The sequence below is a fragment of the Pseudophryne corroboree genome, chromosome 3, assembly GCF_028390025.1.
Source record: "Pseudophryne corroboree isolate aPseCor3 chromosome 3, aPseCor3.hap2, whole genome shotgun sequence".
Classification (NCBI taxonomy): Eukaryota; Metazoa; Chordata; class Amphibia; order Anura; family Myobatrachidae; genus Pseudophryne; species Pseudophryne corroboree.
Genome location: NC_086446.1, coordinates 140,056,270 through 140,081,374, shown reverse-complemented (window position 1 = coordinate 140,081,374; position 25,105 = coordinate 140,056,270). Strand labels below are relative to the sequence as shown.

Sequence of the window (25,105 nt, the reverse complement as noted above, 5' to 3'; positions counted from 1 at the left end):
TCTCCTGATGTGTGTCTCCCTCAAGTGTCTGTCAGCAAATGCCTGCTAGACACCCCATTTCAAGCTGATTGTGACATCACGGTACATGCATCATAGAACAGGCATGCTAGAACATGGGTCTTCAACCTGCGACCCTCCAGCTGCTGTGGAACTACACATCCCAGCATGCCCTGCCTCAGTTTTAGCATACCTTAATAGCAAAACTGTGGCAGGGCATGCTGGGATGTGTAGTTTCACAGCAGCTGGAGGGCCACAGGATGAAGACCCATGTGCTAGAGCCAAGCCGCAGGTACATTGAATGCTAGCAAGCTGAATATTTAAATCCTTTTTGTTCCGCAGCATTCCAATGTGGAAGATTCCATGGAACCAGAGATCCTTCCATTGAGAAGGACATGCTGCCTGGATGACTACACTGTGCAAATTAAATCACGGAGCCAGTTGGTTTGTGGGTGGCTCTGGTGACTGGGTGGTTGGGTGGGTGGTGTGTCGGAGGTGGAGCACATGCAAATGATTGTGTATCATCCAGCTAGTGAGAGCGAAAACACATGCAGGAGTGTGCCTGCTTGTCAGTGGGTTATGCACCTTGCCAGACGTCAAATCTACATAGAGCAGCTGGAGGGGACAAGAGCAGGTTTGCAAAATATAGATAGAAGAGCATATATGCTGGCACATTCTCCATGATTGTGTCAGCTTATGTTTTGGTGCACTGCACTTTCCTCCACTAAGTTTTAGCCATTTTTGTTAAGCTCAAGTGTAGTTGCATCTCGGCCTTTTGGCTGTGATCTTGTATCGTGGTTGAAGGGTCTGCTGGAGGGAGGGATTGTTTTCTTCATTGGCGAAAGACCACAGATATTCCAGGATGGAAGGCTTGGGAACACTATCCGTTTTTCAGTTGTGGAAGAGCACAGAGGTCGGATTAGACTACATTCTATAGTAAAGGATACCTTTCTATTTATTGCCCCTCCCCTTATATGTGTCTGTGTTACAATAAAGCTTCGGTCTTGTGATTCCCTCACCCTCTTACACTCCACACACATAGCCTTATTAACTGTTGTATTATTGTATAGTTTAAATGTATAGTGCAGTTCATGATTTATAGTGTAGGCTGGCCTGTGCTGTAGTTCTTGAACTGTACTATACCGACAGCATTTGTATTGTGTTTTGGCTGTGCTGCAACACAGTACTTATGTGTGTAATGTTTATGTATGTTTTTTTGCTTCTTTATGTCAATAAAGACTGCTTTTTCAATCCAATATCTGAAAACAATCAATGTTTATCTTTGATGGCAATAGAAGTGGTATGATATTTGCTGCTTTTGAAAGGCAATATCTGATATGTCCCCTATCTGGGAACCATATATTAAATGGCTTTTCAGAAAAGGGAGATGGTAGAAGAGCTTTCAGTACTTGTAGGACCGATGCACATTTCCTATTCTAGCCTCCAAAAACAGATTCAGTTGCATTTTCCAGCGTGTTTTGGATGCGCCTTTGCAAATGTCTTACATCGACAAACTTATTTAGTACTATTTTGCAAATAGGGTTACATTGTTGCAACATTGTGTTCCCTAATTGCTTGATTTTTTAAATGCAACAATTGATAAAGACACCTGATAACTGCTCTGTGGAGTCTTATTTTGTGTCTACTTTTTATCTACATTTAATTCTCTACCTCTAATCAAGGCATTTTTAAGTGCTGGGGGCTGCCAGGACGTGAGGCCTACCTAGACTTTAGATCTGAATTTGAATGTACTTGTGAACTAACTTAATTTCCTACTTCTAAATTCATTCCTAAATTCACTACTTACATGAATCCTGTAGTTGGGCATTTTGGGACTTCGATTGTGGGCATTGTTTTGTGTCCAGACCAGCAGCAGGTGGTGTGCATTTGCTGGAAAGGCATCGAAGACCTCCGATATGCTGCATCTCCTGATGTGTGTCTCCCTCAAGTGGCTGTCAGCAAATGCCTGCTAGACACCCCATTCCAAGCTGATTGTGACATCACGGTACATGCATCATAGAACAGGCATGCTAGAACATGGGTCTTCAACCTGCGACCCTCCAGCTGCTGTGGAACTACACATCCCAGCATGCCCTGCCTCAGTTTTAGCATACCTTAATAGCAAAACTGTGGCAGGGCATGCTGGGATGTGTAGTTTCACAGCAGCTGGAGGGCCACAGGATGAAGACCCATGTGCTAAAGCCAAGCCGCAGGTACATTGAATGCTAGCAAGCTGAATATTTAAATCCTTTTTATTCCGCAGCATTCCAATGTGGAAGATTCCATGGAACCAGAGATCCTTCCATTGAGAAGGACATGCTGCCTGGATGACTACACTGTGCAAATTAAATCACGGAGCCAGTTGGCTTGTGGGTGGCTCTGGTCACTGGGTGGTTGGGTGGGTGGTGTGTCGGAGGTGGAGCACATGCAAATGATTGTGTATCATCCAGCTAGTGAGAGAGAAAACTCATGCAGGAGTGTGCCTGCTTGTCAGTGGGTTATGCACCTTTCCAGACGTCAAATCTACATGGAGCAGCTGGAGAGGACAAGAGCAGGTTTGCAAAATATAGACAGAAGAGCTCTCCAGCCTAGTTTGCTGTCTGTTTCCACTTCTCTTTTCTTGAGCCGCTCCCTTCTATGCCCTTGCGCACTATCCTGACTTCTCCCATCTGCTTACTTTGTGCCTTCCAACGCACAATGCGAACTACAGGTAGTGCTGCAGGGCCCACACCCTTTTACTTGCCATACAGAGCATCTCTGGAGCTGTTACAGTGCCCAGCTTCTGCAAGAAATCAGCTTGAATGCTTCAGGGGCTGGGGCATAGCCAACATGAGCCCCACACCGAAGGAGGGTGGAGGTGTTTAATGCAAACTATAGGTCATCCAAGCGCCGCAAAAGGCCGCCATGCCCTGCACGCCCCTTTTCTCTTTTCATATGCAGACGAGGGTTGAAGCCAACTTTGACCCACTGCTTGGATGACATCACCATATGCAAATCCATCTGCTGCAGGCCTTCCCGCAGGAATGCTTGCACTAGTTGTTGCATTTGGTTTGTTGTTTGGGGGTGCTTCAGTATTAGGCAGCCTTCTGCCCTCCCATGTTCATCTGAAAATATGTGTTCTCCCTGCAGTTGTTGTCCCCAGATGAGAGTTCCCTTGTGCTGCCTCAGTTGAATCTTCTTTACTTGACAGAGATGTGCCTGAGCAGCGGCCCTCCCCAGCCCTATCCCAAATCATACTTATTTTGCATAGGAGATACCATGGTCATGAAGATTGTTCTCCCAGGGTGAGGTTCATTCATTGCATTCTGGGTATGCTGACCCCTGTGATTTCCCCAAATTTGGGAAACTTGACTGCATTATTTGTGGTAGTGGGGGACTGTGTTTGTGCTTTCCTCTGGTCAGCTCTGGTAAAAGTCAGATTTCTTTGTCTCAGATCTTCCTCTAGCCTTGTTCTTCTTTCGAGAGTTCCCTTGTGCTGCCTCAGTTGGATCTCCTTTACTTGACAGGGGGGTGCCCAAGCAGCGACCCTCCCCAGCTCTAGCCCAACTCCTACTTACCTGCCAGGTGAGATACTATGATCATGAAGGTGCTTCTCCCAGGGCAAGGGTCACTCATTGCACTCTGGGTGTGCTGCCCCTGTGATTTCCCCAAATGTGGGAAACTTGACTGCATAATTTGTGTTTCTACTGGTCGGCTTTCATATAATTCAGATCTCTTTGTCTCAGGTCTCTCTCCAGCCTAGTTTGCAGTCTGTTTCCACTTCTTCTTTTTTGAGCCCCTCCCTTCTATACCCTTGTGCACTATCCTGACTTCTCCTCCTGTCTGCTTACTTTGTGCCTTCCAATGCACAATGCAAACTACAGGTAGTGCTGCAGGGCCCACAAACTTTTACTTGCATTACAGAGCAGCTCTGGAGCTGTTACAGTGCCAAGCTGCTGCAAGAAATCAGCTTGAATGCTTCAGGGGCTGGGGCATTGCCAACATGAGCCCCACACCGAAGGAGGGTGTGGGTGTTTAATGCGAACTAAGGGTCATCCAAGCGCCGCAAAAGGCCGCCATTCCCTGCATACCCCTTTTCTCTTTTCATATGCAGATGAGGGTTCCAGCCAACTTTGGCCCACTGCTTGGATGACATCACTGTATGCAAATCCGGCTTCTGCAGACCTTCCCCCAGGAATGCTTGTACTAGTTGTTGCATTTGGTTTGTTGTTTGGGGGTGCTTCAGTATTAGGCAGCCTTCTGCCCTCCCATGTTCATCTGAAAATATGTGTTCTCCCTGCAGTTGTTGTTCCCAGATGAGAGTTCCCTTGTGCTGCCTCAGTTGAATCTCCTTTACTTGACAGAGATGTGCCTGAGCAGCGGCCCTCCCCAGCCCTATCCCAAATCATACTTATTTTGCATAGGAGATATCATGGTAATGAAGACTGTTATCCCAGGGTGAGGTTCATTCATTGCATTCTGGGTATGCTGACCCCTGTGATTTCCCCAAATGTGGGAAACTTGACTGCATTATTTGTGGTAGTGGGGGACTGTGTTTGTGCTTTCCTCTGGTCAGCTCTGGTAGAAGTCAGATTTCTTTGTCTCAGATCTTCCTCTAGCCTTGTTCTTCTTTCGAGAGTTCCCTTGTGCTGACTCAGTTGGATCTCCTTCACTTGACAGGGAAGTGCCCGAGCAGCGACCCTACCCAGCTCTAGCCCAACTCCTACTTACCTGCCAGGTGAGATACTATGATCATGAAGGTGCTTCTCCCAGGGCAAGGCTCACCCATTGCACTCTGGGTGTGCTGCTCTTGCGATTTCCCCAAATGTGGGAAACTTGACTGCATAATTTGTGTTTCCACTGGTCGGCTTTCATATAATTCAGATCTCTTTGTCTCAGGTCTCTCTCCAGCCTAGTTTGCAGTCTGTTTCCACTTCTTTTTTTTTGAGCCCCTCCCTTCTATACCCTTGTGCACTATCCTGACTTCTCCTCCTGTCTGCTTACTTTGTGCCTTCCAATGCACAATGCAAACTACAGGTAGTGCTGCAGGGCCCACAAACTTTTACTTGCATTACAGAGCAGCTCTGGAGCTGTTACAGTGCCAAGCTGCTGCAAGAAATCAGCTTGAATGCTTCAGGGGCTGGGGCATTGCCAACATGAGCCCCACACCGAAGGAGGGTGGGGGTGTTTAATGCGAACTAAGGGTCATCCAAGCGCCGCAAAAGGCCGCCATTCCCTGCATACCCCTTTTGCTCTTTTCATATGCAGATGAGGGTTCCAGCCAACTTTGGCCCACTGCTTGGATGACATCACTGTATGCAAATCCGGCTTCTGCAGACCTTCCCCCAGGAATGCTTGTACTAGTTGTTGCATTTGGTTTGTTGTTTGGGGGTGCTTCAGTATTAGGCAGCCTTCTGCCCTCCCATGTTCATCTGAAAATATGTGTTCTCCCTGCAGTTGTTGTCCCCAGATGAGAGTTCCCTTGTGCTGCCTCAGTTGAATCTCCTTTACTTGACAGAGATGTGCCTGAGCAGCGGCCCTCCCCAGCCCTATCCCAAATCATACTTATTTTGCATAGGAGATATCATGGTAATGAAGACTGTTATCCCAGGGTGAGGTTCATTCATTGCATTCTGGGTATGCTGACCCCTGTGATTTCCCCAAATGTGGGAAACTTGACTGCATTATTTGTGGTAGTGGGGGACTGTGTTTGTGCTTTCCTCTGGTCAGCTCTGGTAAAAGTCAGATTTCTTTGTCTCAGATCTTCCTCTAGCCTTGTTCTTCTTTCGAGAGTTCCCTTGTGCTGACTCAGTTGGATCTCCTTCACTTGACAGGGAAGTGCCCGAGCAGCGACCCTACCCAGCTCTAGCCCAACTCCTACTTACCTGCCAGGTGAGATACTATGATCATGAAGGTGCTTCTCCCAGGGCAAGGCTCACCCATTGCACTCTGGGTGTGCTGCTCTTGCGATTTCCCCAAATGTGGGAAACTTGACTGCATAATTTGTGTTTCCACTGGTCGGCTTTCATATAATTCAGATCTCTTTGTCTCAGGTCTCTCTCCAGCCTAGTTTGCAGTCTGTTTCCACTTCTTTTTTTTTGAGCCCCTCCCTTCTATACCCTTGTGCACTATCCTGACTTCTCCTCCTGTCTGCTTACTTTGTGCCTTCCAATGCACAATGCAAACTACAGGTAGTGCTGCAGGGCCCACACCCTTTTACATGCTTTACAGAGCAGCTCTGGAGCTGTTACAGTGCCCAGCTGCTGCAAGAAATCAGCTTGAATGCTTCAGGGGCTGGGGCATAGCCAACATGAGCCCCACACCGAAGGAGGGTGGAGGTGTTTAATGTGAATTAGGGGTCATCCAAGCGCCGCAAAAGGCCGCCATGCCCTGCACATCCCTTTTTTCTTTTCATATGCAGACGAGGGTTGAAGCCAACTTTGACCCACTGCTTGGATGACATCACCATATGCAAATCCATCTGCTGAAGGCCTTCCCCCAGGAATGCTTGCACTAGTTGTTGCATTTGGTTTGTTGTTTGGGGGTGCTTCAGTATTAGGCAGCCTTCTGCCCTCCCATGTTCATCTGAAAATATGTGTTCTCCCTGCAGTTGTTGTCCCCAGATGAGAGTTCCCTTGTGCTGCCTCAGTTGAATCTCCTTTACTTGACAGAGATGTGCCTGAGCAGCGGCCCTCCCCAGCTCTATCCCCAAATCATACTTATTTTGCATAGGAGATACCATGGTCATGAAGATTGTTCTCCCAGGGTGAGGTTCATTCATTGCATTCTGGGTATGCTGACCCCTGTGATTTCCCCAAATGTGGGAAACTGGACTGCATTATTTGTGGTAGTGAGGGACTGTGTTTGTGCTTTCCTCTGGTCAGCTCTGGTAAAAGTCAGATTTCTTTGTCTCAGATCTTCCTCTAGCCTTGTTCTTCTTTCGAGTTGCTCCCTCGGTGTGGGGCTCATGATGGCTATGCCCCAGCCCCTGAAGCATTCAAGCTGATTTCTTGCAGCAGCTGGGCACTGTAACAGCTCCAAAGCTGCTCTGTAAGGCAAGTAAAAGGGTGTGGGCCCTGCAGCACTACCTGTAGTTTGCATTGTGCGTTGGAAGGCACAAAGTAAGCAGACAGGAGAAGTCAGGGTAGTGCGCAAGGGCATAGAAGGGAGCAACTCAAGAAAAGAAAAGTGGAAACAGACTGCAAATTAGGCTGGAGAGAGACCTGAGACAAAGAGATCTGAATTATACGAGAGCCGACCAGGTGAAACACAAATTATGCAGTCATGTGTCCAACATTTGGGGAAACCGCAGGAGCAGCACACCCAGAGTGCAATGGGTGAGCCTTGCCCTGGGAGAAGCACCTTCATGATCATAGTATCTCACCTGGCAGGTAAGTAGGAGCTGGGCTAGAGCTGGGGAGGGTCACTGCTCAGGCACCCCCCTGTCAAGTGAAGGAGATCCAACTGAGGCAGCACAAGGGAACTCTCGAAAGAAGAACAAGGCTAGAGGAAGATCTGAGACAAAGAAATCTGACTTTTACCAGAGCTGACCAGAGGAAAGCACAAACACAGTCCCTCACTACCACAAATAATGCAGTCCAGTTTCCCACATTTGGGGAAATCACAGGGGTCAGCATACCCAGAATGCAATGAATGAACCTCACCCTGGGAAAACAATCTTCATGACCATGGTATCTCCTATGCAAAATAAGTATGATTTGGGATAGAGCTGGGGAGGGCCGCTGCTCAGGCACATCTCTGTCAAGTAAAGGAGATTCAACTGAGGCAGCACAAGGGAACTCTCATCTGGGGACAACAACTGCAGGGAGAACACATATTTTCAGATGAACATGGGAGGGCAGAAGGCTGCCTAATACTGAAGCACCCCCAAACAACAAACCAAATGCAACAACTAGTGCAAGCATTCCTGGGGGAAGGCCTGCAGCAGATGGATTTGCATATGGTGATGTCATCCAAGCAGTGGGTCAAAGTTGGCTTCAACCCTCATCTGCATATGAATAGAGAAGAGGGGCGTGCAGGGCATGGCGGCCTTTTGCGGCGCTTGGATGACCCCTAGTTCGCATTAAACACCTCCACCCTCCTTCGGTGTGGGGCTCATGTTGGCTATGCCCCAGCCCCTGAAGCATTCAAGCTGATTTCTTGCAGCAGCTGGGCACTGTAACAGCTCCAGAGCTGCTCTGTAAGGCAAGTAAAAGGGTGTGGGCCATGCAGCACTACCTGTAGTTCGCATTGTGCGTTGGAAGGCACAAAGTAAGCAGACGGGAGAAGTCAGGATAGTGCGCAAGGGCATAGAAGGGAGCGGCTCAAGAAAAGAGAAGTGGAAACAGACTGCAAACTAGGCTGGAGAGAGACCTGAGACAAAGACATCTGAATTATACGAGAGCCGACCAGGGGAAACACAAATTATGCAGTCAAGTTTCCCACATTTGGGGAAATCACAGGGGCAGCACACCCAGAGTGCGATGGGTGAGCCTTGCCCTGGGAGAAGCACCTACATGATCATAGTATCTCACCTGGCAGGTAAGTAGGAGTTGGGCTAGAGCTGGGGAGGGTCGCTGCTCGGGCACCCCCCTGTCAAGTGAAGGAGATCCAACTGAGGCAGCACAAGGGAACTCTCGAAAGAAGAACAAGGCTAGAGGAAGATCTGAGACAAAGAAATCTGACTTTTACCAGAGCTGACCAGAGGAAAGCACAAACACAGTCCCCCACTACCACAAATAATGCAGTCAAGTTTCCCACATTTGGGGAAATCACAGGGGTCAGCATACCCAGAATGCAAAGAATGAACCTCAATCTGGGAGAACAATCTTCATGACCATGGTATCTCCTATGCAAAATAAGTATGATTTGGGATAGAGCTGGGGAGGGCCGCTGCTCAGGCACATCTCTGTCAAGTAAAGGAGATTCAACTGAGGCAGCACAAGGGAACTCTCATCTGGGGACAACAACTGCAGGGAGAACACATATTTTCAGATGAACATGGGAGGGCAGAAGGCTGCCTAATACTGAAGCACCCCCAAACAACAAACCAAATGCAACAACTAGTGCAAGCATTCCTGGGGGAAGGCCTGCAGCAGATGGATTTGCATATGGTGATGTCATCCAAGCAGTGGGTCAAAGTTGGCTTCAACCCTCGTCTGCATATGAAAAGAAAAAAGGGATGTGCAGGGCATGGCGGCCTTTTGCGGCGCTTGGATGACCCCTAATTCACATTAAACACCTCCACCCTCCTTCGGTGTGGTGCTCATGTTGGCTATGCCCCAGCCCCTGAAGCATTCAAGCTGATTTCTTGCAGCAGCTGGGCACTGTAACAGCTCCAGAGCTGCTCTGTAAAGCATGTAAAAGGGTGTGGGCCCTGCAGCACTACCTGTAGTTTGCATTGACGTTGGAAGGCACAAAGTAAGCAGACAGGAGAGGTCATAATAGTGCGCAAGGGCATAGAAGGGAGCGGCTCAAGAAAAGAGAAGTGGAAACAGACAGCAAACTAGGCTGGAGAGAGACCTGAGACAAAGAGATCTGAATTATACGAGAGCCGACCAGGGGAAACACAAATTATGCAGTCAAGTTTCCCACATTTGGGGAAATCGCAAGAGCAGCACACCCAGAGTGCAATGGGTGAGCCTTGCCCTGGGAGAAGCACCTTCATGATCATAGTATCTCACCTGGCAGGTAAGTAGGAGTTGGGCTAGAGCTGGGTAGGGTCGCTGCTCGGGCACTTCCCTTTCAAGTGAAGGAGATCCAACTGAGTCAGCACAAGGGTACTCTCGAAAGAAGAACAAGGCTAGAGGAAGATCTGAGACAAATAAATCTGACTTTTACCAGAGCTGACCAGAGGAAAGCACAAACACAGTCCCCCACTACCACAAATAATGAAGTCGAGTTTCCCACATTTGGGGAAATCACAGGGGTCAGCATACCCAGAATGCAATGAATGAACCTCACCCTGGGATAACAGTCTTCATTACCATGATATCTCCTATGCAAAATAAGTATGATTTGGGATAGGGCTGGGGAGGGCCGCTGCTCAGGCACATCTCTGTCAAGTAAAGGAGATTCAACTGAGGCAGCACAAGGGAACTCTCATCTGGGGACAACAACTGCAGGGAGAACACATATTTTCAGATGAACATGGGAGGGCAGAAGGCTGCCTAATACTGAAGCACCCCCAAACAACAAACCAAATGCAACAACTAGTACAAGCATTCCTGGGGGAAGGTCTGCAGAAGACGGATTTGCATACAGTGATGTCATCCAAGCAGTGGGCCAAAGTTGGCTGGAACCCTCATCTGCATATGAAAAGAGAAAAGGGGTATGCAGGGAATGGCGGCCTTTTGCGGCGCTTAGATGACCCTTAGTTCGCATTAAACACCCCCACCCTCCTTCGGTGTGGGGCTCATGTTGGCAATGCCCCAGCCCCTGAAGCATTCAAGCTGATTTCTTGCAGCAGCTTGGCACTGTAACAGCTCCAGAGCTGCTCTGTAATGCAAGTAAAAGTTTGTGGGCCCTGCAGCACTACCTGTAGTTTGCATTGTGCATTGGAAGGCACAAAGTAAGCAGACAGGAGGAGAAGTCAGGATAGTGCACAAGGGTATAGAAGGGAGGGGCTCAAAAAAAAAAGAAGTGGAAACAGACTGCAAACTAGGCTGGAGAGAGACCTGAGACAAAGAGATCTGAATTATATGAAAGCTGACCAGTGGAAACACAAATTATGCAGTCAAGTTTCCCACATTTGGGGAAATCACAGGGGCAGCACACCCAGAGTGCAATGGGTGAGCCTTGCCCTGGGAGAAGCACCTTCATGATCATAGTATCTCACCTGGCAGGTAAGTAGGAGTTGGGCTAGAGCTGGGGAGGGTCGCTGCTTGGGCACCCCCCTGTCAAGTAAAGGAGATCCAACTGAGGCAGTACAAGGGAACTCTCGAAAGAAGAACAAGGCTAGAGGAAGATCTGAGACAAAGAAATCTGACTTTTACCAGAGCTGACCAGAGGAAAGCACAAACACAGTCCCCCACTACCACAAATAATGCAGTCAAGTTTCCCACATTTGGGGAAATCACAGGAGTCAGCATACCCAGAATGCAATGAATGAACCTCACCCTGGGAGAACAATCTTCATGACCATGGTATCTCCTATGCAAAATAAGTATGATTTGGGATAGGGCTGGGGAGGGCCGATGCTCAGGCACATCTCTGTCAAGTAAAGAAGATTCAACTGAGGCAGCACAAGGGAACTCTCATCTGGGGACAACAACTGCAGGGAGAACACATATTTTCAGATGAACATGGGAGGGCAGAAGGCTGCCTAATACTAAAGCACCCCCAAACAACAAACCAAATGCAACAACTAGTGCAAGCATTCCTGGGGGAAGGCCTGCAGCAGATGGATTTGCATATGGTGATGTCATCCAAGCAGTGGGTCAAAGTTGGCTTCAACCCTCGTCTGCATATGAAAAGAGAAAAGGGGCATGCAGGGCATGGCGGCCTTTTGCGGCGCTTGGATGACCTATAGTTCGCATTAAACACCTCCACCCTCCTTCGGTGCGGGGCTCATGTTGGCTATGCCCCAGCCCCTGAAGCATTCAAGCTGATTTCTTGCAGAAGCTGGGCACTGTAACAACTCCAGAGCTGCTCTGTATGGCAAGTAAAAGGGTGTGGGCCCTGCAGCACTACCTGTAGTTCGCATTGTGCGTTGGAAGGCACAAAGTAAGCAGATGGGAGAAGTCAGGATAGTGCGCAAGGGCATAGAAGGGAGCGGCTCAAGAAAAGAGAAGTGGAAACAGACAGCAAACTAGGCTGGAGAGCTCTTCTGTCTATATTTTGCAAACCTGCTCTTGTCCTCTCCAGCTGCTCCATGTAGATTTGACGTCTGGAAAGGTGCATAACCCACTGACAAGCAGGCACACTCCTGCATGAGTTTTCTCTCTCACTAGCTGGATGATACACAATCATTTGCATGTGCTCCACCTCCGACACACCACCCACCCAACCACCCAGTGACCAGAGCCACCCACAAGCCAACTGGCTCCGTGATTTAATTTGCACAGTGTAGTCATCCAGGCAGCATGTCCTTCTCAATGGAAGGATCTCTGGTTCCATGGAATCTTCCACATTGGAATGCTGCGGAATAAAAGGATTTAAATATTCAGCTTGCTAGCATTCAATGTACCTGCGGCTTGGCTTTAGCACATGGGTCTTCATCCTGTGGCCCTCCAGCTGCTGTGAAACTACACATCCCAGCATGCCCTGCCACAGTTTTGCTATTAAGGTATGCTAAAACTGAGGCAGGGCATGCTGGGATGTGTAGTTCCACAGCAGCTGGAGGGTCGCAGGTTGAAGACCCATGTTCTAGCATGCCTGTTCTATGATGCATGTACCGTGATGTCACAATCAGCTTGGAATGGGGTGTCTAGCAGGCATTTGCTGACAGCCACTTGAGGGAGACACACATCAGGAGATGCAGCATATCGGAGGTCTTCGATGCCTTTCCAGCAAATGCACACCACCTGCTGCTGGTCTGGACACAAAACAATGCCCACAATCGAAGTCCCAAAATGCCCAACTACAGGATTCATGTAAGTAGTGAATTTAGGAATGAATTTAGAAGTAGGAAATTAAGTTAGTTCACAAGTACATTCAAATTCAGATCTAAAGTCTAGGTAGGCCTCACGTCCTGGCAGCCCCCAGCACTTAAAAATGCCTTGATTAGAGGTAGAGAATTAAATGTAGATAAAAAGTAGACACAAAATAAGACTCCACAGAGCAGTTATCAGGTGTCTTTATCAATTGTTGCATTTAAAAAATCAAGCAATTAGGGAACACAATGTTGCAACAATGTAACCCTATTTGCAAAATAGTACTGAATAAGTTTGTCGATGTAAGACATTTGCAAAGGCGCATCCAAAACACGCTGGAAAATGCAACTGAATCTGTTTTTGGAGGCTAGAATAGGAAATGTGCATCGGACCTACAAGTACTGAAAGCTCTTCTACCATCTCCCTTTTCTGAAAAGCCATTTAATATATGGTTCCCAGATAGGGGACATATCAGATATTGCCTTTCAAAAGCAGCAAATATCATACCACTTCTATTGCCATCAAAGATAAACATTGATTGTTTTCAGATATTGGATTGAAAAAGCAGTCTTTATTGACATAAAGAAGCAAAAAAACATACATAAACATTACACACATAAGTACTGTGTTGCAGCACAGATAAAACACAATACAAATGCTGTCGGTATAGTACAGTTCAAGAACTACAGCACAGGCCAGCCTACACTATAAATCATGAACTGCACTATACATTTAAACAATACAATAATACAACAGTTAATAAGGCTATGGGTGTGGAGTGTAAGAGGGTGAGGGAATCACAAGCCCGAAGCTTTATTGAAAGACAGACACATATAAAGGGAGGATTAATAAATACAAAGATATCCTTTACTATAGAATGTAGTCCAATCCGGTCTTTCAACTCTTCCACAACTTAAAAACGGATAGTGTTCCCAAGCCTTCCATCCTGGAATATCTTCAGTCTCTCGCCAATGAAGAAAACAATCCCTCCAGCAGACTCTTCAACCACGATACAAGATCACAGCCAAAAGGGCGAGAAGCAACTACACTTTTGTTTAACCAAAATAGCTAAAACTTAGTGGAGGAAAGTGCAGTGCACCAAAACATAAGCTGACACAATCATGGAGAATGCGCCAGCATATATGCTCTTCTATCTATATTTTGCAAACCTGCTCTTGTCCCCTCCAGCTGCTCCATGTAGATTTGACGTCTGGCAAGGTGCATAACCCACTGACAAGCAGGCACACTCCTGCATGAGTTTTCACTCTCACTAGCTGGATGATACACATTCATTTGCATGTGCTCCACCTCCGACACACCGCCCACCCAACCACCCAGTCACCAGAGCCACCCACAAGCCAACTGGCTCCGTGACTTAATTTGCTCAGTGCAGTCATCCAGGCAGCATGTCCTTCTCAATGGAATAATCTCTGGTTCCATGGAATCTTCCGCATTGGAATGCTGCGGAACAAAAAGGATTTAAACATTCAGCTTGCTAGCATTCAATGTACCTGCGGCTTGGCTCTAGCACATGGGTCTTCATCCTGTGGCCCTCCAGCTGCTGTGAAACTACACATCCCAGCATGCCCTGCCACAGTTTTGCTATTAAGGTATGCTAAAACTGAGGCAGGGCATGCTGGGATGTGTAGTTCCACAGCAGCTGGAGGGTCGCAGGTTGAAGACCCATGTTCTAGCATGCCTGTTCTATGATGCATGTTCCGTGATGTCACAATCAGCTTGGAATGGGGTATCTAGCAGGCATTTGCTGACAGCCACTTGAGGTAGACACACATCAGGAGATGCAGCATATCGGAGGTCTTCGATGCCTTTCCAGCAAATGCACACCACCTGCTGCTGGTCTGGACACAAAACAATGCCCACAATCGAAGTCCCAAAATGCCCAACTACAGGATTCATGTAAGTAGTGAATTTAGGAATGAATTTAGAAGTAGGAAATTAAGTTAGTTCACAAGTACATTCAAATTCAGATCTAAAGTCTAGGTAGGCCTCACGTCCTGGCAGCCCCCAGCATTTAAAAATGCCTTGATTAGAGGTAGGGAATTAAATGTAGATAAGAAGTAGACGCAAAATAAGACTCCACAGAGCAGTTATCAGGTGTCTTTATCAATTGTTGCATTTAAAAAATCAAGCAATTAGGGAACACAATGTTGCAACAATGTAACCCTATTTGCAAAATAGTACTAAATAAGTTTGTCGATGTAAGACATTTGCAAAGGCGCATTTAAAACACACTGGAAAATGCAACTGAATCTGTTTTTGGAGGCTAGAATAGGAAATGTGCATCGGTCCAACAAGTACTGAAAGCTCTTCTACCATCTTCCTTTTCTGAAAAGCCATTTAATATATGGTTCCCAGATAGGGGACATATCAGATATTGCCTTTCAAAAGCAGCAAATATCATACCACTTCTATTGCCATCAAAGATAAACATTGATTGTTTTCAGATATTGGATTGAAAAAGCAGTCTTTATTGACATAAAGAAGCAAAAAAACATACATAAACATTACACACATAAGTACTGTGTTGCAGCACAGCCAAAACACAATACAAATGCTGTCGGTATAGTACAGTTCAAGAACTACAGCACAGGCCAGCCTACACTATAAATCATGAACTGCACTATACATTTAAACTATACAATAATACAACAGTTAATAAGGCTATGTGTGTGGAGTGTAAGAGGGTGAGGGAATCACAAGACCGAAGCTTTATTGTAACACAGACACATATAAGGGGAGGGGCAATAAATAGAAAGGTATCCTTTACTATAGAATGTAATCCAATCCGACCTCTGTGCTCTTCCACAACTGAAAAACGGATAGTGTTCCCAAGCCTTCCATCCTGGAATATCTTTGGTCTTTCGCCAATGAAGAAAACAATCCCTCCCTCCAGCAGACCCTTCAACCACGATACAAGATCACAGCCAAAAGGCCGAGAAGCAACTACACTTGAGCTTAACAAAAATGGCTAAAACTTAGTGGAGGAAAGTGCAGTGCACCAAAACATAAGCTGACACAATCATGGAGAATGTGCCAGCAGATATGCTCTTCTATCTATATTTTGCAAACCTGCTCTTGTCCCCTCCAGCTGCTCTATGTAGATTTGACGTCTGGCAAGGTGCATAACCCACTGACAAGCAGGCACACTCCTGCATGAGTTTTCTCTCTCACTAGCTGGATGATACACAATCATTTGCATGTGCTCCACCTCCGACACACCACCCACCCAACCACCCAGTCACCAGAGCCACCCACAAACCAACTGGCTCCGTGATTTAATTTGCACAGTGTAGTCATCCAGGCAGCATGTCCTTCTCAATGGAAGGATCTCTGGTTCCATGGAATCTTCCACATTGGAATGCTGCGGAACAAAAAGGATTTAAATATTCAGCTTGCTAGCATTCAATGTACCTGCGGCTTGGCTCTAGCACATGGGTCTTCATCCTGTGGCCCTCCAGCTGCTGTGAAACTACACATCCCAGCATGCCCTGCCACAGTTTTGCTATTAAGGTATGCTAAAACTGAGGCAGGGCATGCTGGGATGTGTAGTTCCACAGCAGCTGGAGGGTCGCAGGTTGAAGACCCATGTTCTAGCATGCCTGTTCTATGATGCATGTACCGTGATGTCACAATCAGCTTGGAATGGGGTGTCTAGCAGGCATTTGCTGACAGACACTTGAGGGAGACACACATCAGGAGATGCAGCATATCGGAGGTCTTCGATGCCTTTCCAGCAAATGCACACCACCTGCTGCTGGTCTGGACACAAAACAATGCCCACAATCGAAGTCCCAAAATGCCCAACTACAGGATTCATGTAAGTAGTGGATTTAGGAATGAATTTAGAAGTAGGAAATTAAGTTAGTTCACAAGTACATTCAAATTCAGATCTAAAGTCTAGGTAGGCCTCACGTCCTGGCAGCCCCCAGCATTTAAAAATGCCTTGATTAGAGGTAGAGAATTAAATGTAGATAAGAAGTAGACACAAAATAAGACTCCACAGAGCAGTTATCAGCTGTCTTTATCAATTGTTGCATTTAAAAAATCAAGCAATTAGGGAACACAATGTTGCAACAATGTAACCCTATTTGCAAAATAGTACTGAATAAGTTTGTCGATGTAAGACATTTGCAAAGGCGCATCCAAAACACGCTGGAAAATGCAACTGAATCTGTTTTTGGAGGCTAGAATAGGAAATGAGCATCGGTCCTACAAGTACTGAAAGCTCTTCTCCCATCTCCCTTTTCTGAAAAGCCATTTAATATATGGTTCCCAGATAGGGGACATATCAGATATTGCCTTTAAAAAGCAGCAAATATCATACCACTTCTATTGCCATCAAAGATAAACATTGATTGTTTTCAGATATTGGATTGAAAAAGCAGTCTTTATTGACATAAAGAAGCAAAAAAACATACATAAACATTACACACATAAGTACCGTGTTGCAGCACAGCCAAAACACAATACAAATGCTGTCGGTATAGTACAGTTCAAGAACTACAGCACAGGCCAGCCTACACTATAAATCATGAACTGCACTATACATTTAAACAATACAATAATACAACAGTTAATAAGGCTATGGGTGTGGAGTGTAAGAGGGTGAAGGAATCACAAGCCCGAAGCTTTATTGAAAGACAGACACATATAAATGGAGGATTAATAAATACAAAGATATCCTTTACTATAGAATGTAGTCCAATCCGGTCTTTCAACTCTTCCACAACTGAAAAACGGATAGTGTTCCCAAGCCTTCCATCCTGGAATATCTTCAGTCTCTCGCCAATGAAGAAAACAATCCCTCCAGCAGACTCTTCAACCACGATACAAGATCACAGCCAAAAGGGCGAGAAGCAACTACACTTGCGTTTAACCAAAATGGCTAAAACTTAGTGAAGGAAAGTGCAGTGCACCAAAACATAAGCTGACACAATCATGGAGAATGCGCCAGCATATATGCTCTTCTATCTATATTTTGCAAACCTGCTCTTGTCCCCTCCAGCTGCTCCATGTAGATTTGACGCCTGGCAAGGTGCATAACCCACTGACAAGCAGGCACACTCCTGCATGAGTTTTCACTCTCACTAGCTGGATGATACACATTCATTTGCATGTGCTCCACCTCCGACACACAGCCCACCCAACCACCCAGTCACCAGAGCCACCCACAAGCCAACTGGCTCCGTGATTTAATTTGCACAGTGCAGTCATCAAGGCAGCATGTCCTTCTCAATGGAATAATCTCTGGTTCCATGGAATCTTCCGCATTGGAATGCTGCGGAACAAAAATGATTTAAACATTCAGCTTGCTAGCATTCAATGTACCTGCGGCTTGGCTCTAGCACATGGGTCTTCATCCTGTGGCTCTCCAGCTGCTGTGAAACTACACATCCCAGCATGCCCTGCCACAGTTTTGCTATTAAGGTATGCTAAAACTGAGGCAAGGCATGCTGGTATATGTAGTTCCACAGCAGCTGGAGGGTCGCAGGTTGAAGACCCATATTCTAGCATGCCTGTTCTATGATGCATGTTCCGTGATGTCACAATCAGCTTGGAATGGGGTGTCTATCATGCATTTGCTGACAGCCACTTGAGGGAGACACACATCAGGAGATGCAGCATATCGGAGGTCTTCGATGCCTTTCCAGCAAATGCACACCACCAGCTGCTGGTCTGGACACAAAACAATGCCCACAATTGAAGGCTCAAAATGCCCAACTACAGGATTAATGTAAGTAGTGAATTTAGGAATGAATTTAGAAGTAGAAAATTAAGTTAGTTCACAAGTACATTCAAATTCAGATCTAAAGTCTAGGTAGGCCTCACGTCCTGGCAGCCCCCAGCATTTAAAAATGCCTTGATTAGAGGTAGGGAATTAAATGTAGATAAGAAGTAGACACAAAATAAGACTCCACAGAGCAATTATCAGGTGTCTTTATCAATTGTTGCATTTAAAAAAATCAAGCAATTAGGGAACACAATGTTGCGACAATGTAACCCTATTTGCAAAATAGTACTAAATAAGTTTGTCGATGTAAGACATTTGCAAAGGCGCAAACAAAACACGCTGGAAAATGCAACTGAATCTGTTTTTGGAGGTTTGAATAGATGCAGGATCAAGTAGCTCAATGGGTAAGGTATTTGATTAGAATTCAACAGGTTATAGGTTTGAATCCTGGGTATGATAGTTTGAGGTGTTATTTAATAAAGTATGTTTATATATTAGTCACACATGGCTTACTTGTACAAATGGCATGTCACCAGTTAGTGCTGACTGCTGATATGCCATTTGCACAAACACGCCATGTGTGACTGTATATGCATTTAAGGAGGGCACCCCGGCAATACCACAAACCATTGAGTGTCAAGTATACTAGATATATCTTCATATCTCATGTGCTTTCTCTGAGACCAATCTTGTTATGCCCCTTCCCCACAAGGCATGCGCCTTTTGTCCATATTGCAAAAATGGGGAGGGGGGGGGCATATAATTATCTGTCACAGGGCACCAAAAAGTCTAGTTATGGCTCTGGTATGCATTATGTAATCTGGCAGACCATATCTCCAACACTGGCTGGTTGGAATAGAAATCCGGTTATCTATGTGAGCAAATGACCATCAACGATTTACTCTCAAACACTAGAAAATGGACAAAAATGGTCCCCTAAACAAATTGGTTAAATTTTGGGTTTAACCAATTTGTGTAATGACCATTTTTGACCACTTTTCTAGTGTTTGGGAGCAAATGGTTAATTGACATTTGCTCCTATACATTACCAGATTTTCATTCCATCCATCCAGACTGGATAGATAGCCTGACAGATAATTGTGTAGTGTACGCCCAGGATAACTGTCAGTTGTGCTTTCTTTTATGACGGCACATAAATGGGTGGGCAGATCCAGAGCAAGCACTGCCCACTCATGCATAGTTGTCAACTGATGTGAAGTTCCAGGGGGCAATCTCAGTTATAAAGAAAAGTATCTGGAAATTGTCCCTAGTTTATAAAAAAAATAAAAAAAAAATTGATCAACTCCATTTATTTAGTATGATATCCCAGGTGATAGGATGCCGGCAGTCAGAACAACATACTTTATTAAATAACACATCTCAAACTACCATACCCAGGATTCAAACCTATAACCTGTTGAATTCTAATCAAACACCCTACCTATTGAGCTATTTGATCCTGCATAAAAATTGTGAACATTATATGAAGCTATTGGTACTTTGAAAAAAAAAGTATCAGCATTACAACGCAGCAGATCCATGCAGTTTGCAGCCACACACTACATGTATCTGCTCAGCCACAATGCTGATTATTTCTTCACAAAGTACAAGGTAAGCTCCAAACAGAATTCTCTAGCTTAGAATTATGCCAAACCTAGAAGTCGGGCCCCCCACCCTGGGATCCCCCAGAGGGAGGCCTGCACCGTCATGCGGCAGGCTTGTCCGTTTTGGAAGCAGGCTGATGGGCAGCCCAGGCTTGCTTCAGTCTGGGCTTGGCAGGTCTGGAAGCATGAGCTTGCTTTGGGTATGCCTGACCTTGGGTACGCTTTACCTTGAGGATGAAAGGGCCAAGGGAAAGTACTTTTAGCCTTCTGCGTGGTAGGAGTCATACTAGGTAGGCAAGCTGTTTTAGCAGTAGCCAGATCAGCTACAATCTTATTGAGGTCTTCTCCAAAGAGAGTGTCTCCCTTGAAAGGAAGCACCTCCAGGGTTTTCTTGGAATCCATATCCACCGACCAGGATCTCAACCAGCTGTATAAAGTATTACCTTGGAACTGGCTCTCCACTCCCCATTATCTGGTTATCATGGCTTCCTCCGCCAGTGTCCAGACTCGCTTGCTGAAGCTCGGCCACTTCTTCCTAGCAGCAGGCTCCTGGATCACTGGGCAGCAGAGGTGCTTGGGAGCCGGAAGGGGGCGGAGCAATCAGGCAGGCAGTTGCAGTGCTGCCCAGCTATCTGTGGTGTGAGAAGAAGCAGGGGCACCCCACCGCTGGCAGTGCTGCAGCTAGCGGTGGTGGCAGCGGCGAGGCTGCTGGGCTGGGTCTTGAAAAAGGTGGAAAGAAGGGTGTTACGGCATGGAATGTACAAACTGCGAGACCCTGCTGGTAGCGCCTTTGTCTATTTAGTAGGAAGGGCACGTAACAGCCAGAGGGCAATGGAGGAAGCCCCTTTAGGGCTGGAGCCCGGCGGCAACTGACTCCGTTGTCTCTGGCAGTTCCGCCCCTGGACTAGAGGAATGGTCAAGAACATGGCAACATTTAATGCCAAAAAATGCAAAATCATACACGTCTCAAAAATACAAAGGCTAACTATAATATTAAGGGCATTATAATGGCAAGAGGAAAGCTATCTAAGTATTACTATTTCAGGTGAGCAATGTAACAAAGCAATAGGAAAGGCAAGTCAGATGCTTAGGTAAAGAACCAGTAGCAGAAAAAAGTAATACAGGTTGAGTATCCCATATCCAAATATTCCGAAATACGGAATATTCCGAAATACGGACTTTTTTGAGTTAGACTGAGATAGTGAAACCTTTGTTTTTTGATGGCTCAGTGTACACAAACTTTGTTTAATACTCAAAGTTATTAAAAATATTGTATTAAATGAACTTCAGACTGTGTGTATAAGGTGTATATGACACATAAATGAATTCTGTGAATGTACACACACTTTGTTTAATGCACAAAGTTATAAAAAATATTGGCTAAAATTACCTTCAGGCTGTGTATATATGGTATATATGAAACATAAATGCATTCTGTGCTTAGATTTAGGTCCCATCACCATAATATCTCGTTATGGTATGCAATTATTCCAAAATACAGAAAAATCCGATATCCAAAATTCCTCTGGTCCCAAGCATTTTGGATAAGGGATACTCAACCTGTAATGCCACTGTATAGGTCCTTGGTACAGCCACATTTAGAATCCTGTGTTCAGTTCCAGAAGCCATATCTCAAGTCCTGTTGGAGAAAGAGCACTATATAAATAAATAGTATCAAAATTTGTTTCACGGCACCCCTAGGCCAAAGTTTTTTTTATTGAGAAATTCAGAAAAAAATATAAAATTAAGTAAATTGTGTTTATAGCATGTCATCCTCAGGTTCAGTTATGTTGTGAGGGAATGGTTTTGCCAATTTAATAAAGTATAAATAATTTTAATTGGTCCTGGACCACCAAACTATGCTACCAGTGCAAGAACCCCAGTTTGGAAACTACTGCCATAAAATAAACCTTTTTTGTTTTTTTTAAACTACATGTAATACACCTTAGATCTCAGTTCCTAAAAGGTTTTAAACCCTTGCATACAGTAAACTACACATATTTAAAAATCCTACACCGGGCACAAGTGCTCACGGGCCAATTTCATGGCAGTCTCGGATAGAAGGGCATTGTGGATTCACCAAGGGAATGCTGATGCTGACTCCAAGAAGCCTCTTCAAGATCGCAGGAGCAGAGTCCTCTGCTTCTGCCAAATCCACTGCATGACGCTGGGGCTCTCTTGCAGGAGCCCACACCAGTGGGGGGCACCAGGGGCGGAACTACTGGCAGTGCATTGCACTGGTGCCCCACCGCACTCAAGGGCCCACAGCCGCCGGCATTACAATGAGTCACAATGACTCATTGTATTATGCCGCAGCCGCACACCAGCGCTCCCGTCAGGTCTGCGTCCTGCGACTCCCGCCGCCCGCCCGTCGTAACGAACAGATCAGGCCAGGGCACTACGGGCAGCAGCCGCAGCACCAGACACGCTGCCGCCTCTGTAACACACGAAGAGGGAGGAGGGTCGCTTGGAGATGAGAGGAGCAGCGGCACGGGCGGGAGGAGGAGGAGGAGGGAGCTGAAGGAAGGAGCCGCAGCAGCGCTTTGTTACTGGTGGAGGCGCTGCTGCTGCTGCCCCTCTGCTTCACTATAGGCTGTCTTCCGAGAACAGCCTATAGTGAAGCAGAGGGGCAGCAGCAGCAGCGCCTCCACCAATAAGACAGCGCTGCTGCGGCTCCCTCCTCCACCTCCCTCCTCCTCCTTCTCTACTGCCCGGGAATCGTCAAGCTGCACGAGAAGCCTGAGCCAGCGGAGAGGGTAAGTATAATTCTTCTTTCTTTCTTTCTTTCTTTCTTTCTTTCTTTCTTTCTTTCTTTCTTTCTTTCTTTCTTTCGTCTCTTTCTTTCTTTGTTGGGACTGCCTGCCGCTATGTGTAAAAAGGGGGAATCTGCCTGCCGCTATGTGTAAAAAGGGGGAATCTGCCTGCCGCTATGTGTAAAAAGGGGGAATCTGCCTGCCGCTATGTGTAAAAAGGGGGAATCTGCCTGCAGCTATGTGTAAAAGGGGGGAATCTGCCTGCAGCTATGTGTTAAAAGGGGGAATCTGCCTGCAGCTATGTGTAAAAAGGGGGACTACCTGCCGCAATGTGTAAAAAGGGGGAATCTGCCTGCCGCTATGTGTAAAAAGGGGGAATCTGCCTGCAGCTATGTGTAAAAAGGGGGACTGCCTGCCGCAATGTGTAAAAAGGGGGAATCTGCCTGCCGCAATGTGTAAAAAGGGGGAAGCTGCTTGCCGCAATGTGTAAAAAGGGGGAATCTGCTTGCCGCAATGTGTAACAAGGGGGAATCTGCCTGCCGTAATGTGTAACAAGGGGGATGCTGTCTGCCGTAATGTGTAACAAGGGCACGCTGTCTGCCATAATGTGTAACAAGGGCAAGCTGTCTGCTGTAATGTGTAACAAGGGCAAGCTGTCTGCTGTAATGTGTAAAAAGTGTACGATGTCTGCCATTATGTGTAACAAGGGCAGGCTGACTGCTGTTATGTGAAAAAAGTGTACGCTGTCTGCCGCTATGTTTAACAAGGGCAGGCTGTCTGCCGTTATGTGTAAAAAGTGTACGCTGTCTGCCGCTATGTTTAACAAGGGCAGGCTGTCTGCCGTTATGTGAAAAAAATGTACGCTGTCTGCCGCTATGTGTAACAAGGGCACGCTGTCTGCCGTTGTGTAAAAAAGGGGGATGCTGTCTGCCGTAATGTGTAAAAAGGGGACGCTGTCTGCTGTAATGTGTAAAAAGAGGACGCTGTCTGCTGTAATGTGTAAAAAGAGGAATCTGTCCGCCGTAAGGTGTAAAAGGGTCTCTACCTGGTGTAGTGGTGCTACTGTGCGGCGTAATTTGAATAATGGAGACTACTGTGCACCGTTTTATGAATTGGTATTATTTTGTGGCCACACCCCTTAACCACGAAGCCACGCCACTATGTTTTTTTGCGCGCGCCTACGGCGCGCACTGCCCCTGTTTTGCATGCAGGGGTGGGGCTCCAATGCCGTTTCTTGCACACACTGCTAAAATGTCTAGTTACGGCACTGTTGCTAAGTATCCACTTCCCTGAGCAGGCCCCCCTAACCAGATCCTCTTCAGGGGTGAGGGGGTGGACTTGGATGGGAAGGGATGGGGGGGGGGCCCAAGCCATTTTGTCGCACATGGGCCCACTGCTCGCTAGTTCCACCACTGGGGGGCACGTCTAAAACTCTTCAGTCAGTTCTGGATTCATTCGGACCTGGACTCGTGGGTTTTACAAATAGTGTCCCAAGGGTACAAACTGGGGTTTCAAGAAGTTCCCCCTCACCGATTGTTCAAATCAGCCTTAGTCAGCAGGGAGAAGGTTTTTATTCAAGCCTCTTCGTGGTCCCGAAGCCGGACGGCTCAGTCAGACCAATCTTAAATCTGAAATCCCTTAATTTCTACCTAAAGAAATTCAATTTCAAGATGGAATCTCTCAGGGTAGTGATCTCCAGTCCGGGGGATAAAGGAGATTTCCTGGTTTTGGTAGACATAAAGGATGCCTACTTACATGTTCCCATTTAGCCACTGCATCAAGCTACCTGAGGTTTGCAATTCAGGATTGTCATTATCAATTTCAGACGTTGCCGTTTGGTCTGTCCACGGCTCCGAGGATTTTCACCAGGGTGATGGCGGAAATGATGGTTCTCCTTCGCAAGCAAGGAGTCACAATTATCCCGTACTTGGATGATCTCCTGATAAAGGCGAGATCCAGGTACCAGTTGGTGCAAAACATCTACTCTCCCTGACAGTTCTTTAACAACATGGTTGGCTCCTAAACTTGCCAAAATTGCAGTTGGTCCTAATGACGCGGTTGTTGTTTTTGGGAGTGATACTGGACACAGAAGAGGTTTTCTTCTAGTGGAATGGCTCTGGAGATCCAGAGTCTGGTCAAACAAATTCTGAAACCAGCAAGAGTGTTAATCCATCAATGCATTCGGTTGCTGGGGAAGATGGTTGCGGCCTACGAGGCCATTCAGTTTGGCAGGCTCCATGCCAGAGTGTTCCAGTGGGACCTGTTGGACAAGTGGTCCGGATCCCACCTACACATGCACCGGAGGATAATCCTGTCTTCCAAGACCAGAATCTCACTCCATTGGTGGCTGCACAGTTCTCACCACCTAGAGGGGCGATGGTTTGGGATCCAGGACGGGATCCTAGGGACCACGGATGCAACCCTCCG

At 46.5% G+C, this 25,105-nt stretch overlaps 15 non-coding genes across 15 annotated transcripts; 7 read left to right on the top strand and 8 right to left on the bottom strand.

Moving 5' to 3' along the window:
- The first annotated feature begins 3,230 nt into the window (after positions 1–3,230).
- Positions 3,231–3,394, top strand: LOC134898846 (U1 spliceosomal RNA). The gene has a single exon (XR_010172536.1). It is a non-coding gene; the product is annotated as a U1 spliceosomal RNA (small nuclear RNA).
- Positions 3,395–3,546: 152 nt separating this feature from the next.
- On the top strand, positions 3,547–3,709 carry LOC134899413 (U1 spliceosomal RNA). The gene has a single exon (XR_010173089.1). It is a non-coding gene; the product is annotated as a U1 spliceosomal RNA (small nuclear RNA).
- Positions 3,710–4,383: 674 nt separating this feature from the next.
- LOC134899115 (U1 spliceosomal RNA) lies at positions 4,384–4,547 on the top strand. The gene has a single exon (XR_010172798.1). It is a non-coding gene; the product is annotated as a U1 spliceosomal RNA (small nuclear RNA).
- Positions 4,548–4,699: 152 nt separating this feature from the next.
- On the top strand, positions 4,700–4,862 carry LOC134899331 (U1 spliceosomal RNA). Its single transcript, XR_010173010.1, has one exon. It is a non-coding gene; the product is annotated as a U1 spliceosomal RNA (small nuclear RNA).
- A 675-nt stretch (positions 4,863–5,537) lies between these two features.
- On the top strand, positions 5,538–5,701 carry LOC134899114 (U1 spliceosomal RNA). The gene has a single exon (XR_010172797.1). It is a non-coding gene; the product is annotated as a U1 spliceosomal RNA (small nuclear RNA).
- A 152-nt stretch (positions 5,702–5,853) lies between these two features.
- Positions 5,854–6,016, top strand: LOC134899329 (U1 spliceosomal RNA). The gene has a single exon (XR_010173009.1). It is a non-coding gene; the product is annotated as a U1 spliceosomal RNA (small nuclear RNA).
- Positions 6,017–6,691: 675 nt separating this feature from the next.
- Positions 6,692–6,855, top strand: LOC134898937 (U1 spliceosomal RNA). The gene has a single exon (XR_010172626.1). It is a non-coding gene; the product is annotated as a U1 spliceosomal RNA (small nuclear RNA).
- Positions 6,856–7,212: 357 nt separating this feature from the next.
- Positions 7,213–7,375, bottom strand: LOC134899609 (U1 spliceosomal RNA). The gene has a single exon (XR_010173262.1). It is a non-coding gene; the product is annotated as a U1 spliceosomal RNA (small nuclear RNA).
- Positions 7,376–7,527: 152 nt separating this feature from the next.
- Positions 7,528–7,691, bottom strand: LOC134898971 (U1 spliceosomal RNA). Its single transcript, XR_010172659.1, has one exon. It is a non-coding gene; the product is annotated as a U1 spliceosomal RNA (small nuclear RNA).
- A 671-nt stretch (positions 7,692–8,362) lies between these two features.
- On the bottom strand, positions 8,363–8,525 carry LOC134899480 (U1 spliceosomal RNA). Its single transcript, XR_010173152.1, has one exon. It is a non-coding gene; the product is annotated as a U1 spliceosomal RNA (small nuclear RNA).
- A 152-nt stretch (positions 8,526–8,677) lies between these two features.
- LOC134899141 (U1 spliceosomal RNA) lies at positions 8,678–8,841 on the bottom strand. Its single transcript, XR_010172823.1, has one exon. It is a non-coding gene; the product is annotated as a U1 spliceosomal RNA (small nuclear RNA).
- A 670-nt stretch (positions 8,842–9,511) lies between these two features.
- Positions 9,512–9,674, bottom strand: LOC134899286 (U1 spliceosomal RNA). The gene has a single exon (XR_010172966.1). It is a non-coding gene; the product is annotated as a U1 spliceosomal RNA (small nuclear RNA).
- Positions 9,675–9,826: 152 nt separating this feature from the next.
- LOC134899170 (U1 spliceosomal RNA) lies at positions 9,827–9,990 on the bottom strand. The gene has a single exon (XR_010172852.1). It is a non-coding gene; the product is annotated as a U1 spliceosomal RNA (small nuclear RNA).
- A 675-nt stretch (positions 9,991–10,665) lies between these two features.
- On the bottom strand, positions 10,666–10,828 carry LOC134899264 (U1 spliceosomal RNA). Its single transcript, XR_010172944.1, has one exon. It is a non-coding gene; the product is annotated as a U1 spliceosomal RNA (small nuclear RNA).
- A 152-nt stretch (positions 10,829–10,980) lies between these two features.
- LOC134898864 (U1 spliceosomal RNA) lies at positions 10,981–11,144 on the bottom strand. Its single transcript, XR_010172552.1, has one exon. It is a non-coding gene; the product is annotated as a U1 spliceosomal RNA (small nuclear RNA).
- Between the last annotated feature and the right edge of the window lie 13,961 nt (positions 11,145–25,105).